This window comes from Arachis hypogaea, chromosome 17 (genome assembly GCF_003086295.3).
Source record: "Arachis hypogaea cultivar Tifrunner chromosome 17, arahy.Tifrunner.gnm2.J5K5, whole genome shotgun sequence".
NCBI classification, from domain to species: Eukaryota; Viridiplantae; Streptophyta; class Magnoliopsida; order Fabales; family Fabaceae; genus Arachis; species Arachis hypogaea.
In genome coordinates, this window is record NC_092052.1 from 20079678 (window position 1) to 20097206 (window position 17529).

The window sequence follows — 17529 nt, forward strand, 5'->3', positions numbered from 1 at the left end:
GATGTGTGCGTGCGCACAGCCACTTGTGCGTACGCACAGCTGCCCAATCAGAGCGCATAGATCATTTCGAGCGTGTCGCGCGTCCAACCAAGCATCGCCTAGTGTGCGTGCGCACAGTTACTTGTGCGTATGCACAGGAAAGGATTTTCGCAAAGTGTGCGGACGCACGCATCTGTGCGTCCGCACAGGTGTCCGCGCATGACTTCATTAAAATGGCATGTGACTCATGATTTGAAGGCTTTGGAGGCCCATTTCTAAAGTCTTTTAGCTCATATTGGAAGGAAAATGAAGGGGGAGAACATAGCATATCATTAGTATAGTTTAGGAGTAGTAGTAGGAAGCTTTTAGTTAGTTTTTCATCATCTCTATTAGGGTTTATATTAGGGTTTTACATTCAAGTGCCATTTCCATTTTTGATCTTGGATTTTGCTAGCTTCCATTGTAAGTATTCTATTATCTAAAAATAATCAAGTTATTAATGACTGGACGAAACCAAGAAATAACTCCTAACGTGCGAAATTATAGAGGGTCCCCTTTAAGATCAAACAATTCCATCGAATTGAGTATGATTGTATGTGTGATAGCATCTACTATACCAGGAATATCAATGAACCCGATTATTGAAATTGCTCAGGATATCCTTTTTTAGCTTCTAGAATCTATTTCTTAGTTCAAGATCCGACCCCTCTTATCTTACTAACTGGAATCAAAGAATTAGTAGATCTGTTCCGCCCAAAATGGGAATGGGCTAGGGTTATGAACTTAGAATCTAGAATCTGATGATCGAGTCGATTCCATGATTCTAAGTTCATTCCATACCGGACTAGACCGGAATAGGGTTATATACATTCTCATTATGAGAAAGGGGTCATTCGAGCGTATCTAAATAGATACTATGTTTACATATAATAGATCCCTGCATCGTTCTGTTCCATTTAGGATTAGGAATAGGCGTAATCGGACCCGCTTTTTACATATCTATCATTATTTTGGACCCTATTCACCTCTTTGGGCTTCTATTGAATCGAGAAATAGGTTTGATTGTCCATCTTTTTGATAGAATATATATAAGATATCCTACGAATAATTCAAATCGAACCAATTGGATGTCCGACTTGGGCCTATATGACATGACCGATCAATAAAAATACTCTAACACTCCACCTTTGTCATATATTCCATACATAACACTAGCTAGATATCATATTCATGGAATAGGATTCACTTTCAAGATGCCTTAGTGGTGAAATGGTAGACACGCGATACTCACAATCTCGTGCTAAAGAGCGTGGAGGTACTGATTCTTGAATACCTACTATGGTCGAATATTCATGTGGTATTTTCTCAAATTTTGCACGTGTGATACATGTTCCCTCTATTTCTCCAAGCAAAACTCTTCGCATCGCAATGCCTATTATATCAGCTTGGCCTTTCATAAGTGGAGACAGAATAAAACGTCCATAATAAAGGCGCTTACTGTCTACTCTTGATTCAACACACTTCCACTGTAATGTTTGATCGAAATAAAATCAAGATATCATATTTTGGTAGTAGAATTATAACAACTGAGATATTGGATAAAAAAAATATAAAAAATCTGATTATAAGTTGTAAAGCAATAAGAATATACAGATAAAAATGAAATCAAATCAATTCCAAGTTAAAGAAATAATTGAATATTCATATTAACTGATCAATTTATTCACTCTATCCTAGTCTGACTGAAGAATTGATTAATCGGACGAGAATAAAGATAGAGTCCCATTCTACATGTCAATCTCGACAACAATAAAATTTATAGGAAGAGGAAAATTCATCGACTTAAGAAATTGTGAGGGTTCAAGTCCCTCTATCCCCAAAAGACCTGCTTAACTCTCTAATTCTTTTTCTCATATGTTAGTTTTTTTTTCAATTTTGGAAATTCGTTATGTGTCTTATTTAGTATAGTCTTTCACAAATGGATTCGAGTAGAGTTTTTCTTTCTTTTTCTTATCGCAATCAACAATCATAAGTATTTGTTTGGGATATGTATTGGAATACATTGGAATCTATTTGGACTATGGAATAAGAATAATATATTCTTATATATGCTAATAATAATAATATATATTCTAATTAGAAATTTTTTGTCTTGTTTTTAGTTGATATGGAGTTATTGACATATATTTAAGTAATCTAATAAGATTAATATGATGCCTCAAGAGAGGTTAGGATAGCTCAGCTGGTAGAGCAGAGGACTGAAAATTCTCGTGTCACCAGTTCAAATCTGGTTCCTGGCATATGATGAATTTGTATGAGTATCTTTTATCCATAATCTATATTCATTAAAATGAAATAGGAATATGGATTGTGAATAATAGATACGTATTCTTTTTTATCGGATGTTGATACATATTAATTTATCCATCTAGGTGTCTGGAGATGTTTACTAGATGAGTAAAATTAATTTTTTGAATCATTTGGTTGAAGTTGAAAAATTCAACCATTGCAATGGAGGGAGTACGTTAAACAATTGAATTGAATTCAATTTTACTTCTCTCTTGCAATTTCAATTTCTTGTTGATGAATTTTATGTTTGATGTTTGTTTCATGCTTTCTTGAGTTATTCTTGTTGATTGAGATCAATTGTTACTTTTAGTTTCAAGTCTTTTCTCATTTTTTCCATGTTTAAGGTTTTTACCCACCAAGTGTTTGACAAAATGTCAAACATGGTTTTAGGCTAAATTTTTTGCTCTTGGCTTGGGTAAAGTGAGCAATTGGATTTTTAGAGTTGGAATATCCAATATTTAGTTTCAATTCTTGGATTGTTAATTGTTCTTGTTCCCACTAATGCTAATTTGTTGCTAACACAATTAGCAAGCAATTTAGGATTTGTGGATTAAGAACGCTTATGCTCATTTAACTTACTTTTCTATGTGAGGGTTGATCAAGTGAGACTAATCCATCATAATTGTCATAGTTGTGGTTCCAACAAGGAAAGGACCCTTAGCTCATTCCAAGCCAAGACTCTTTTTATGCTTTTAATCTTTCTTACACTTCTATGTTAATCTCTTTTATACTTTACTTATTTATATTACATAGTCGGTTCTTTAATTTCTTCATTAGTTCAATCATTACAATTTTGCATGTTCTTTTATTACTTTATATGTTCATTTCTTCATTGACAACTCCTTGATCACTACAACCGAAATTGCACACTCATTGTTCTCAAGTGTTCCTTGGGAGACGACCCGGGAGTCATATACTCTCGGTTTTGAATTAGTTTTAAATTGTGACACATCATTTGAATTTTCAATTTGATCGACGATCGATTGTTTGGTTCGGAGCTATACTTGCAATGTTAATCTTATTTTTAGTGCGAAAATTCGAACCTATACTTTTGGTCCTCCGTCAGCGCTTCATTTGGTTATATGTAATATGTATGTGTCTATGAAAGGTTGTATTACAGTGTATTTATAGACAACTATGAGTGGTCAATATTGACTAAAATGAGTTTGGTGAGCACATGCATATATTAACTACCTAAGACATTTATATATTCCACAACCCTCTCTTTTTGATCTCTTATCTATTATGGATAGGCCTAGTTAAAATTTATCAAAGAAAAATTAAAAAAATTAATAAAATAAATAGAATATAATATTTTTTTGTGATGAGAAATATCTTGTATTTTTCAGGTCGGATTCGATCCGATGTAACCTATAATTCTATTTGATTGCACTGCACTCATCGTTTTGGATCGAATAAGATATCCGCATATTTTTAGGTCAATTTGATCCACTTGCGGATCGCATCAGATTGAATATCAGGTATATCCGTATAATTAAAAAAAAACTGTTTTAAAGTCCTGTTTGGCTATTTTTACAAAAAAATGTCCAAACAATCTATTTTTTTACCTATTTAAGTTTATTTACTCCTAAAATATTATCAATAAAAGTTCTCTTGAATAACAAAAAAAAAAAAAAAAACACAAGATCTAAGTTTAATTATTCTAAGTTGAAGTACAACATAAAAAATTAAAAACAAGATATTATAAAATTTATAAAACAACACACTAAAATTCATATCACATCAGGGTTTACTTTCTTAAACTATGCTACTTATATGAGATATACGAATCTGCGGATCGGATCTGTAAATATCACTGTCAAATCCGCAATCCGATCCTACCATTGTGCGGATCAGATTTGACCCGATCCGATAGCTCTACGGATCGGATAATATCTGCAAAATTTGGATCGGATGCGAATAATTACCGCGGATATTATCCGATCCATGTGCAACCCTACTGTCTTGTTAAAAATCTTGTAAAAAAAAATTCAATAGGAACAAAAACCTAATAAAAAAAAGAGTACAGTCTCTCCCTCTCTTGGTAACATCACTTAAGATATCGAAATCGACGCATTCCAATTTAGTGTACCAATTTTTCAAAGAAAGATGTTAGAAGTGACTTTGTGAATAACTCCGCCAAATTATCACTTGAACGAATCTGTTGAATATCAATTGTTTCTTGATTTTAAAGGTCATGAGTGAAAAAGAATTTGGGAGAAATATGTTTTGTTTTATCTCCTTTGATGTATCAACCTTTAAATTGAGCAATGCATGTTGCATTATCTTCATACAAAATAGTTAGAGCTATTTTCTGATTACATAGTCCATATACACAATGATCAATGTATTGAGTCAAACCTCTAAGCTATAAGCATTCACGATTTGCTTCATGTATCATAAGTATTTCAGCATGATTAGAGGATGTTGCTGCTATAGTTTGTTTTATAGACTTTCATGATATAGCTGTATCACCATATGTTAATAGATATCCGGTTTGAGATCTGTCTTTGTGTGGATTAAATAAATATTCTGCATCTGCATAGCCAACTAACTGTGACTTAGATTTATATGGATAAAATAGTCCCATATCAATTGTTCCTTGAAGATATAAAAAATTTTGTTTGATTTCATTCCAATATCTTTTGGTTGAAGAGGAACTATACCTTACTAATAAATTTATAGCGAATGATATATCAAGTCGTGTATTATTAGCTAGATACATTAGTGTTCCAATGGCACTGAGATATGGTACTTCAGGACCAAGAACTTTTTTTTTTTCTTCTTTAGGATGGAAATAATCATTTTTCACATCGAAAGATCTTACGATCATTGGAGTACTTAATGGATGTGACTTATCCATATAGAATATCTTCAAGATCTTTTCTGTGCAAGTTATTTGATGAGTAAAAAACCCTTTATTTGTATGTTCGACCTGCAGGCCGAGACCAAATTTAGTCTTTACGAGATCTTTAATCTCAAACTCTTTTTCTAGAGCTTTTATAATTGTTGGAATCTCTTTAAGAGTTCTAATTATATTTAAATTATCAACATACACAACAATTATAATGAATCCAAATACAAATTTCTTTATGAAAACACAATGACATATATCATTATTCTTGAATCCTTTTTTTGTCAGATACTCAATAAGACAATTATACCACATTTGTCCAAATTACTTTAGACCATGTAAAGATATTTGCAATTTGACTAAGGGCCCGTTTGGAAAACTCTAGAAGTAGCTTTTTTTAACTTTTGACTTATGAAAAGTAGTAGTATTAATGTCTGGTGCAATTTTCAAAACCAAATTGCAACTTTCTAAGAAGCTATTTTGGAGCTTATAGAGAAGTTAAAAAAATGACTTCTCTCATAATACTTCTACTTTTCATTACATTTTTATAAAATAAGCACTTTTAGAGTTAAAAATCCAAACACAAAATAACTTATTTATAAGTTATTTTTAACAGAGTCATTTATTGTTTAAGTTATTTTATGAAAAGGAGCTTAATTAAGTTGGTTACCCAAACTGGGCCTAAATATAAATCCTGAGAACATTCATTAGATAGTTTAGATATTTTAAGTCATTCAGGAACTTTCATATAGATATCACGATCTAATGATTCATATAAACAAATTGTCACTATATCCATCAAATGCATATCAAGCTTATGGTATGCGGATAAACTGATCAGATAATACAATGTAATTGCATCCACTACAAAGGAATATGTTTCTTCATAATCGATAACAGGTTTTTGTGAAAACCCTTGCGTGACAAGTCTAGCCTTGTAGCGTACAACTTTATTTTCCTCATTTCATTTTCTCACAAACACATATTTGTATTCAATAGATTTTACCTCTTCTAGTGTACGAACTACAGATTCGAAAACTTCACGTTTTGCAAGTGAATCTAATTCTGCTTTTATAGCTTCATTCCATTTTGGTTAATCATTTTTTGTCGACATTCTTTGACTATTCTTAGCTCAAGATCCTCATTTTCATTCATATGTGAAATGCCACATGATATGTAAATATTTCATTGACAATTGTCTCATTTCAGTTTCAGTTTTCTCTCGTAAAGATATAATTTACCAAGATCTCATCATTTTCACAATTTTCTGAATTTTTAGGTACCTGAATGTCTTTTGACGTTAAAACTACATCAGAATTTTGAACAATTGCTGGTGTCTTTACTATGTCTTTATCTTTTCCAATAGGAATAATATTTACCTATTTTTCTTTTCAGAGACTTTTGTCTTTGGAATCAACAGGCTACCACGCTTCTGGCATGAATCTGTTTCGATGGTCATTTGCCCAATTAGGATATTAATTCGAATTGGGGCATTTTTAACTGGTATATAGGATTTAATTATTCTTTTTGTATTAAAAAATACATAAGGCCATTTGCTATTCTTTGAAAATGTATAATCTTTTGAACTTCTAATTCACATTGTCCTGGTCGAGGATCTAGATGCATTAATGATGATGCTATCCAATTAAGTTCTTTTTCAAATGTTTACTTTTTTTCTAAAGTTAGGAGCGAGACTCAAACCTGCGACTTCAAAGTGAGTATGGGGAGACTATGCCATTTGAGCTATAACTCGTTGGCTTCAAATGGCTTATTTGCATCCCTAATTTTGGAAACATTAATTTATCAAAATGACAATCTACACATCGGACTTTAAATACATATTCGGTTTGTATATCAAGATAACTCACTATAGAGGGAGAATTATATTCAACATATATCTCCAATTTTCTTTGGGGTTCCATTTTGGTATGATAAAACGAGACAATTGAAACATATATCGCACACCCAAATATTCTCAAATAGGAAATATTTGACTATTGACCAAAAGCTAACTGTAGAGGAGAGAATTGGTGGTAACTTGTTGACCATAAATGAATAAGTGATGCGGTATGCAAAATGGCATGCCCCCAAGCAGAGGTTGGGAGATTTGTTCTCATAAGTAAGGATCTAGCAATCAATTAAAGTCATTTAATAAGTGACTCTACTAATCTATTTTGTGTATAGACATGAGCTATTGGATGTTCAACACATATACCATTGGTATCATATAATAAACATTGAAAGCTTGAAAGGTGAATTCACCGGCATTATAAAGACGAATGGTTTCGATTGAATTTTTTGAAAATTATGCTTTTAATAGAATAATTTGAGCAAATAATCTTGCAAACACTAGGTTGCGAGAAGACAATGAGTACACATGTGACCATCTCAAAGATGCGTCTATCAATACCATAAAATATCTAAAATATCCACATGGTGGATGAATTGGTTCAAATATATTGCCTTGAATCCTTTCTAAGAATTCAAAAGACTCAAATCCAATTTTTACTGGTGATGACTTTAAAATTAGCTTTCCCTAAGAACATGAAACATAATAAAATTCACTAGATTTAAGAATCTTCTGGTTCTTTAGTGAATGTCCTTGGAAATTTTCAATAATCTTTCACATCATAGTTGCTCTAGAATATCCCAATCGGTCATGCCATTTGAATAGTAAACTTCTGATTTATAATAACATATGATTCAATTTAATTTTAGTATAATATAACCTAGTCAAGAGTAAGTAATTTTTTCAGTATAACTTTTTTATTTGAATCACTAGTTGTGATGTATAGGTACTTATCATTTTTTTCATTCATCGTCTCAATATAATATCCATTTCGACGAAGATCTTTAAAATTTAACAAGTTTTTTGGATACTTAGTAGATAATAGTGCATTATTTATTATGAATTTTGTTCCTCCAAGAAAAAAATAACTCTTCTGGAACTTTTAATCACATTGTCTGAGCTAATAATAGTATTAATACATTTTTTTTAAAGATAAGTAAAATAAATATTACTTTTGAGAATGATATATGAACTTGTACTATCTGTGAGACAAATATCTTCACTATATGTTCTTGTTATTTTCTTCAAAAATAAATAATAATAATAATAATAATAAGAAAAATTTTCAAAATCTTTTATATATGTGATAAAAAAATAAAATAAAACAAATAAATGTACATGAACAGTAAAATCATATTCTTGAATATTACTTATATCAATCTTTTTATTTTAAGATTATTTGTTATATAGTTTAGAGATTTTAAAATTCTTAATAAAAATATAAACATAACTATTTTATTGAATATTATATTCAAATACATCGAACTTTAATAAATTCAAATACATAGAAAATAAAATTCAATAAAAAATTTCTTACATTATTTCATGATATAAGAAACATAGAAAACGATGAACCCAATTATTAAATTTTTCCTTTAGTTATTACATGACCAATATTTTTTTTGGGATTCTCAAAGAAATCAGATACTTCATAATAAGTGGCGTAATTTTCATCAGCATCTTTTGAGATGAAATTGCTTCCATTCGTTTAAGTACCTTGGGGTATGACATGTATATAACTAATAGCCTTTATCACCACAACAAAAATATTTATTTTCTGTTTTTTTATTCTGCCCATTATTTTTTCATGATTATCCCACTTCTGGTGAGACATTTTTTTATGAAAATTTTTCTTTCTTCTATAATATATTTTTTTATCAAAACCTTTCCATTTTTCACTTTTGGGGTTATAATTTACTTCATTTGCTTTAGAAAATGGGGTAGCGCCAACTGGATATTTTTCATGATTTCTCAAGAACAATTCATTATTTTGTTCAGCAACAACAAGCAAGCAATTAGTTTAGAATATTTTTTAAAATATTTTTCTCGATATTGCTACTGCAAGAGCACATTCGAGGTATGGAAGGTCAAGTAAGTCTTTTCTAACATATCGTTATCAGTTATATTTTTTCACATAATTTCATTTGTGAGGTAATTCAAAACATTGCGAAATTATATTTATTTATGGATTTAAAATCCTTTAAGCGCAAATGTGTCCTTTCATAAAGAGGTTGAGGAAGTATCACCATCTTTTGGTGATTATACCTTTTCTTGAAAGTTCTTCCACTAGATATGCAGGATTTTTTAAAGTTAGGTATTCATTCTTCAATACTTTGTCAAAATGATGATGAATGAAGATCATGACTTTAGCTTTATCTTTTTGAGATGCTTTATTATCAGATTTATTGGTGTCTTCAAGACCCATTGAATCAACATGAACTTCGACATCTAATATCCATGATAAGTAGTTATTTGCATATATGTTAGGAGTATTAAATTTAACATGAAAAAATATTGACATAATGTAAATTTATTACTTGTGTCTTTTCTTCCTCAAATTTGATCAAAATTTCGTGCTGATAATCTACTATAAAATAAATAGATAGAGAAAAGAAGTAGATATAGAAATAAAATAGAGAGAATAAGATAGTGTTATTAATACATATATATATATATATATATATATATATATATATATATATATATATATATATATATATATATATATATATATATATATATATATATATCATTATAATTGAGATTTTATAACATGCTCTCAATAATAATATATTCATTATAATATATGTAAATTTTACTAAGAAAGCACAACTATGTACTTCTTTTGGTTATATATGTATGTGATTATGAAAGTGTTAGTTTTTTTCTCTTCTTTATGAGGTTCAAATCCAATTTTTTATGTATCTCTTTGCACTCTTTTGCCATTGTCCCAATATTTTGGAAGTCATTGAGAGTGAGAGAGAGTAGTCACAAGAGTGTCAGAGAAGAGGGAAAAATAAAATTTTATTTTTGTAAGACCCGGTTAATTAACGGCTAATTAACCCATAAATGAGAATTTATTCTAGAAAGCTAAAAATGTTATTTTTATGGCTAAATGTGATAGAGGAGTTTGAGACGAGAATTTCGGTACCAATTTTATAGAAAACGGACCAAGATTGGGCCGAACGGGCCAAACCGGGCCAACCGGACCCAAAGTGGGCCCTTGGCCCAACTAAACTAAACTAAAACCCTAGTTTTCAGCACTCTCTCTCCTCACACAACACTCATACACGCTGAAAATTGAAGAGAGGGGAGGAAGAACACTCTCTCAAGTTCTTTCTCTCACTTGATCTTCAAACCACCATAACTTTTGATCTAGAGCTCCGATTGCCGCTCCGTTTGCGGCCACGCGTTCACCGCGGAGAGCTCTACAAAACCCATACAATCAATCTTGAAGTAAACCACGTTTTACTGTTCAAAATTCCAGCCCTTGATTTCGAGTTTCATGAGCAAAAATGTTGAGATTTTGGGTTCTTTGATGTTATAGGACCTAACTCTCTTGAAGGAGAAGGTTAATCTTGTCTCCTTGGACCTTGAGTGTGGTAAGATTCTCAACCCTAGTGTAATTTGTTGTTCTATGAGGTTTGGGTATTGAGATGTTGTGTATGGATATGATGATTGTGGCTTAGGTTGTGTATATGTGAATATTGGAGCTTGATTGGTGATTTTGGAAAGCTTGAAAGAGGGTTTTGTGTGATAAAATCTGTTCTTGGTGTTGATACCTTGAGAGCTTGTGGACAAGTGGTTTGGAAGTGCTCCGGTTGAGCTTGGGAAATTGGCTAAGGTATGGTTTCGGTTTTCCGTATCTAATATGTAATGTGGTAGGAAATACTTAGGCTAGAGGCCCTAAGATAGGCATTGAATTGTTAGTGTTGTTGAATGGTTGAGATATATGATGTGTTCATATATGTGATTATGAATATTGATGCCTTGATTGTGTGATATATAAGAAATGCATGTTGTGATATATGCTTGATGGATGATTAAGGTTGAATTGGTGGGTGGTACCATGTTGATGGTGAGTATGATGTTGATTATGTATAGTGATTGTTGATTAGAAATGGTATTGTTGGAAATTGGGATGAGAAAGGATGTATGACATGATATTGTGTTTGTCCTTTAGCCATTTGATAGAGAAGTGTTAAAATGGTTGGATGTGGTTTTGGAAATTTTGGTAAAATGTCAATGTGTGAGTTGAGGATGGCTTGTTGTTGATTTTGGTATATTTTGAATGATTTCAAAGAGAAGGGTTGAAATTGGCATGTTTTGATTGATTTTGAAAAGAGTTGAAAGTGGCTTGTTTTGAAAATGGCATTTTGTGGTTTTGAATGAAAACATGGTTTTTGGGCATACTTTGACGGGACATAACTTGGACTACAAATCTCTGATTTGTGCCAAATCTGTTTAGAAATGAAATTGGATCCGGGATGTCCATGCCGTTCGAAGAACGGGTGAAAAATGATTTAAAATGAGAGAGTTATGACCGTCGGAAGATTGGGGGTTGAATCTGTGAATTCTGCAGTTTTTAACTTAGAAAATTTTTAGCAGAATGACCCCCCGCGCGTAGGCGCACTTGGCGCGTACGTGCCGTTCTTCCAGGAAGCGCCATCCACGCATGCGCGTGATGTGCGCGGGCGCGCCGAATGTGCTGCACCCAATGCCCAGCCATTTTCCCGAGAGTTGTGCCAAAGTTGTGCCAGTTTTGTGCCTGGGGCGCAAGAGTACCCACGCGTACGCGTGGCTGACGCGTGCGCGCCGTTTGGCTAATTTTCAACCCACGCGTTCGCACGTATGACGCTTGCGTGTCGATGAGTTTTAAGGCCATCCACGCGTGCGCGTGGAGTGCGCGTATGCGTGGCCCTGTTTTCATCCCAAAGTTGATTTTTGAGTTTTAAAAGCCAAACTTCATACTTCTAAGCCTCCGATCTCACCACTTATGTCTTAAATCATTATGATATGACTAGCATGAGGAAAAGGGCTAGTGAATGTGGTAACTTGCGAGTGAAGCAAGGGAAAAATGAATGATCCATGAGGATCAAAGATGATTATGTGAGATGTGGAGGATGGCGGTGGAAGTGCTTGTTATGCCATGGGCCGAATGGCCGTAATTGTTAATGAGATGGCTGGATTATGCCGTGTGGCGGCGGAGCCATGTTTATGGCTAAGTATAAATGCATATATGCTGTTGAATGAATTGTGAATGTTTGCACTTCCACCATCGGAGATGAGGGTTTCCCTGGGTAGTAGCAGTGGCTAGCCACCACGCGCTCCAGGTTGAGACTCGAAGCTCTTTTAACCCTATGTCGTAAGTGTGGCCAGGCACTGTGAAAGGCCCGGATGAGCTCGCCCCCGTAAATATTCACCAGTGAGGGTGATGGATATGGATCATGATTATGATCAAGTTTATGATGAGTATAACTCGAGTTGGGGATGCACGACAGAGGGACAGTCCAATGATTAGCTACCAGGACTTGTCGGGTTGGCTCTATAACCGACAGATGATATCATCAGCCACTAGGGACAGGCATGCATCATAAGCATACTACATGAATTGTTTGAGATTGCCTATTTGACTGCATATTACTTGCTAATTGCCTAAATGCCTTATCTGTTCCTATTTGTAAATCTCTTGTCTGATATAACTGTGTTTGCTATATTATACTCCTGCTGGTGGTTGGGAGGTCTGAAGGAATTGGAAAGGGAAGTATTAGTTAGACTGAAGAATCTTTAGTCAGTTGCCACTTACGGTTTAGCTTGTTTATAAGCTTTGATATTATCTGGAAGAAGCTCTAGGATTGCCTTTGGCTTTCCTCTATTATTATGTATTATATATGTGGAAGCTGTTACCGTGCTGGGGACCTCTGGTTCTCACCCATGCGGATTTTGTGGTTTTCAGATGCAGGACGCGAGGCTTCTCGTTGAGGCATGCTGGAGACTTCTGGATTAGCGAAGATCCTTTGTTCTCGGGACTCTGTTTTGGGTTATATATCTTGTTTAGATACTTTTATCTCCATTAAATAATACAAACTGTGATGACTCCTTCTAGAGGGGATTTTTGGAGAATAGGTTTTCTGTATTTGTGTCCCTTTGGGTTTCCTTTGGGGTTTCCTTATTTTATCATATGTATATATTGCTATGCTCGGACCGATTCTCTTCGCAGCCGGATTTTGAGTCTTGATATTCTTGTTTTTGACACTCTTTATATATATAATCTCGCGTTAGCTTATCCCGGTTCGTTACGTTATCGATCGGAGTGTTGCGCGTTCGAGTTACGGTTTTTGTTTACCCCCTTTTTCTACAAAGGCTCCTAGTTATAATCAATTATTCATACTACTATACGTACTAAATTTTTGTTTTAGAGGTCGTAATACCTTGCCATCTCTGAATTATGACTTAAGCATAAGACTTTGTATGGTAGGGTGTTATAATTTTTATGCAGAGTAACTGATTTTAAACAGTATTTTTTCATTTGTTCACATTTAGATCGGTCAAAAATTTGGACTGCAAGTTCATCCCATCTTTTTTTTCATTCTGAACGGTGGAGATGTTGATTGAAGGTTTATAGTGGGAGAAACTAGTTTCGAATAACAACTCTAATTTTAGGTATTTTTCATCTTGTTACTCATTTGTAAGTTTTGGTGTTTTGGCTAATTGTATGTTCGATTTGTGCTTTGTTTGAGACTTTCTTGTATTTCATATTTGATTATAGTGGAACTATTTTATTGGTTTGAACGACTCGTGGTTTTTAACTCATACATTGAGGGAGATTTTTCACGTTAAAATACAGTGTGTTCTTGTTGTTGCTTTACTTGATATATTTGTTTGTTAATAGTTGCTGTCATATTATTTTGTGAGTGCCTTCATATTATTCTTATCTTCGATATTTCTGTTATTTTCGCTATTGGGTTCTTTCAAAAAATTTTATTATAGTTTATTTATAGGCAATCATGAATGACCAATATTGACTAAAATGAGTTTAGTGAGCACATGCATATATCAAGTACCCAAGATAAGAATTAATAAGACACTAATGCATAAAAAATAATGATATATATATACTCAAGGTCCTAAAGAATGGTGACCAACCGCTTAGTTTTCCTCCCTTTGTTAGTTATCAGATCTCTAGGATCTTTTTTGCCAACAACCTTGCTAATCAGATCTACAAATGAAATAATTAATATGATATTATGTGAAAATAGTTTATATTACCATAACATGCAGTGTTTAAGAAAAAAATATAGTAAACTAACTAAACATATCAAAATCTTGTATTTTGTCGGTCGTTAGTAGATCCACAAAGGACTTAAGGCAGAAAACATAAAAGGAAAGCTAGGATTCTGAATATGATTCACCAGAATTTTTTGAGAGAATGTCAACACCATTCTACTCACACCATTTTTTTTCTTCGTCTTGTTGTCGAAGACTACAAAATTAGTCATTGTATACATCTGAAACTCAATAATGACACCACTTCATTTTTTCACTAACTCCCTCAAAATAGTGCAAGAATATTTTACCATTCTGTTTTAACATCACAAACAATGAACAAAATAAATATTATATATTTATTGACTTTGGAATACCACCACTCAAAGTAAAAAAAGAAATAGCATGCATAATAAATAAATTACCATATTAAATGATACCTTGATATCTTGTAGAATCATTTCAATCGAATCTATTTCTCTCTTAATGTATTTATTTGGAACCTCCCATATCCTAACAATATACATTTTGAAATACCATTATAGTTTTCTGGGATTAACATCCATAATTAAATTATATTGTTTTTCCATTTTTTACAGGTATGGAAGCAATTTGATGGCCAACATATGTTTATAATAGGTTTCTTTTATGAAATGAAAGCTTGGTACAGGGGCTGAAGAACCTGTTTAAATTGAATGAAGATACTTTGAGTCAATGTTTGAATTTGAATATTTTGAATACTTTAAAATCATCTAAAGTGTAAAGTCTTATTTACCTATTCACTTTATCTCTCATCATGACACTTGTCAACCAAAAAGATTGGATATTTATCATGTAATTGACTTATACACTTGTCAAGCAAATAAGCATGCACTAGTTACTTATTATATATTAATAGATACACTAAGACACACTAAGATATTGTGTCTTGCTTCACAAGCTAACTATCTTCTATTGAAATTAACATTGTCATTAACTAACAACGAGTTATTTGTGTTTTTATTTTTATTTTCGTGACTTTATTACAAGGAGAATTTGATTTTTAGTGGCGATTTTATTGATATTTTGCAGTGATTTCAAACAGATACAAAATAGATTTATGGCACTTAATTAATTGTCGTTCTTTAATGTTCTAGTAAACGAATTTGCGATATCTTTTAACAATTGTTGAAATAAACATTGTAAAATGGATAAATTAATTTACATAAATTATCGCTATTTTGTTTGTTATTTATATATAAAAAAAAATTATGCAAGTTTTTTATATAAAATTATAAAAAGAAAGTTGATAAACTTCAATATTTTGTACTTATTTTTTTTTACTATAAACCATTTTCTTCACATCATGATTGATTAAACTTTAGATACTTAAAAAAAATATTTTATGGATAATACTAAATTCGTAGATAATTCTAAAATATTAATCATTATCATAATCAAATTCTTTAAAAAAAAATAACTGCTTTATTTTAAAAAAATCTAACACATTTTTTAGTTGTCTATAGTATCTCTCAATCTAATAGAAAAAAAGACTAGTTCATTATTAGGAAATTTTATCACCATTATTTTTGCCAATTTGGATGAATTTTTGGTGGTATTGGATATGGATAGGATTCTAAATGCAAGCTGCAGGAGTCCATTTAGCTGGGCCTTGATGAAGTTAATTTGGATCTAAAGGAACACTGAACAAACAAAACATCACTAATGTCTTCTGTTCAGAAAAAAAAAATGGCACTAATCTTCTTTGTTCTCCCATAAAAACATTTTTTATTAATTTTAATGCACTAATTAATAAATAATTTATATAATTATTTAATCACATTTATTTTTTAAGATGACCATTTACATGGTTAAGTGTGAAAGTTTTACTAACCTAACAATAGGTAAATAAATACAAATGTAAAACTTGTTTACATGAAGGTAAAACTTTTTTTTTTAACTAAACCTAACAAGGCCTGTTAATATAAAAAGAGAAAAGAATAAATAAAGATCAAATAAGGAGTTGATGAAGAATGGAAAAACCATTTTACATATTCACTATAGAGAGAAAAAAATGTTTTATTATTAATACTACTCAAAAACTGGGACTCCGGCATGATTCTTTCAAAACTACTCAAAGACTCAAACTTTATATATATCATAATTAAGAAAAGTAAAAAATAATATATTTGACACCATATTTAGCCATGATGACAAAAAGAGAAAGAAATAAAAATATCACTAATTAAGTGGAAGAATAATTAATAGAAGGGGACCATGGTTGCATGAAGCATTTGAATGTGAAATGAAACTATGAAGTGGGTTTCTTTGAAATGTCTCACTCCATTGTTTGCTACTTAGCTTCCATCTCCATTTGTCTCTGTAAGCACAAATACCATACCATGTCATTGAAATGGACACCTTGCATTCATACCAATGATACTTTTGTTTATATTATATATATTATAAAAATATATAATTTAGGGTTCCATGCGGGTAGATTGACTCAAGTATGCTCTGCGGATTCAATTCGGAAATAATTGGTCATTCTACACTGCAATCTGTGGCCTCTGCTACTACATTACTAGAGGGACCTACTCTTTAGGTGTCAATTAATGATAATTCTAAAGAGGGAGGGAGAGAAGAAAGGGAGGGGGGGGGGGGGAGGATTGTACATCTAAATTGATATTTTTGTTTTTTCTTAATACTAACTTAAAATTCAAATAAATAAAGAAAAGGAGATGAAATAAATAAAAAAATATGTTGAAACTAAATTTAATTTAAATAGGTGTGTGAAAACAAAATAACAATATATATATAATTTTAGGTTTAGTTTAGTTTCACTTAATTTAACAATTAGGTCTTTATATTTTTTTTAAATTAGATTTTAATTTTGTAATTAAGTTATTTTCATGTTAAAAATATTAAAATTAACAAAATATTTTTTTTAAAAATATGTGATGAAAGATCTAATTAAATTCTTAATTATAGATACATTTAATTTGTGAAAAAATATTCAATTAATTCTAGCATTATTTTATATTAGAAATTAAAAAATTTAATTATAAAATTAAAAGTAGTGTAAAGATTTAATTAAAAAAATATAGAAATTTAATTAAAAATTTAGTAAAATTATAAAAAATAATAAAATAATTAAATCTTAATTTTACAAATAATGACAAATAGTACTTTTTCAAATGGCGACAGATCAGCAGAAACACTCAAACTGGAACTTAATACCGAATCAATGCTC

The 17529-nt window shown here is 31.6% G+C and overlaps 1 non-coding gene across 1 annotated transcript; it reads left to right on the forward strand.

Moving 5' to 3' along the window:
• The first annotated feature begins 2206 nt into the window (after nt 1-2206).
• On the forward strand, nt 2207-2279 carry TRNAF-GAA (transfer RNA phenylalanine (anticodon GAA)). Its single transcript has one exon. It is a non-coding gene; the product is annotated as a tRNA-Phe (tRNA).
• Nucleotides 2280-17529: the final 15250 nt, after the last annotated feature.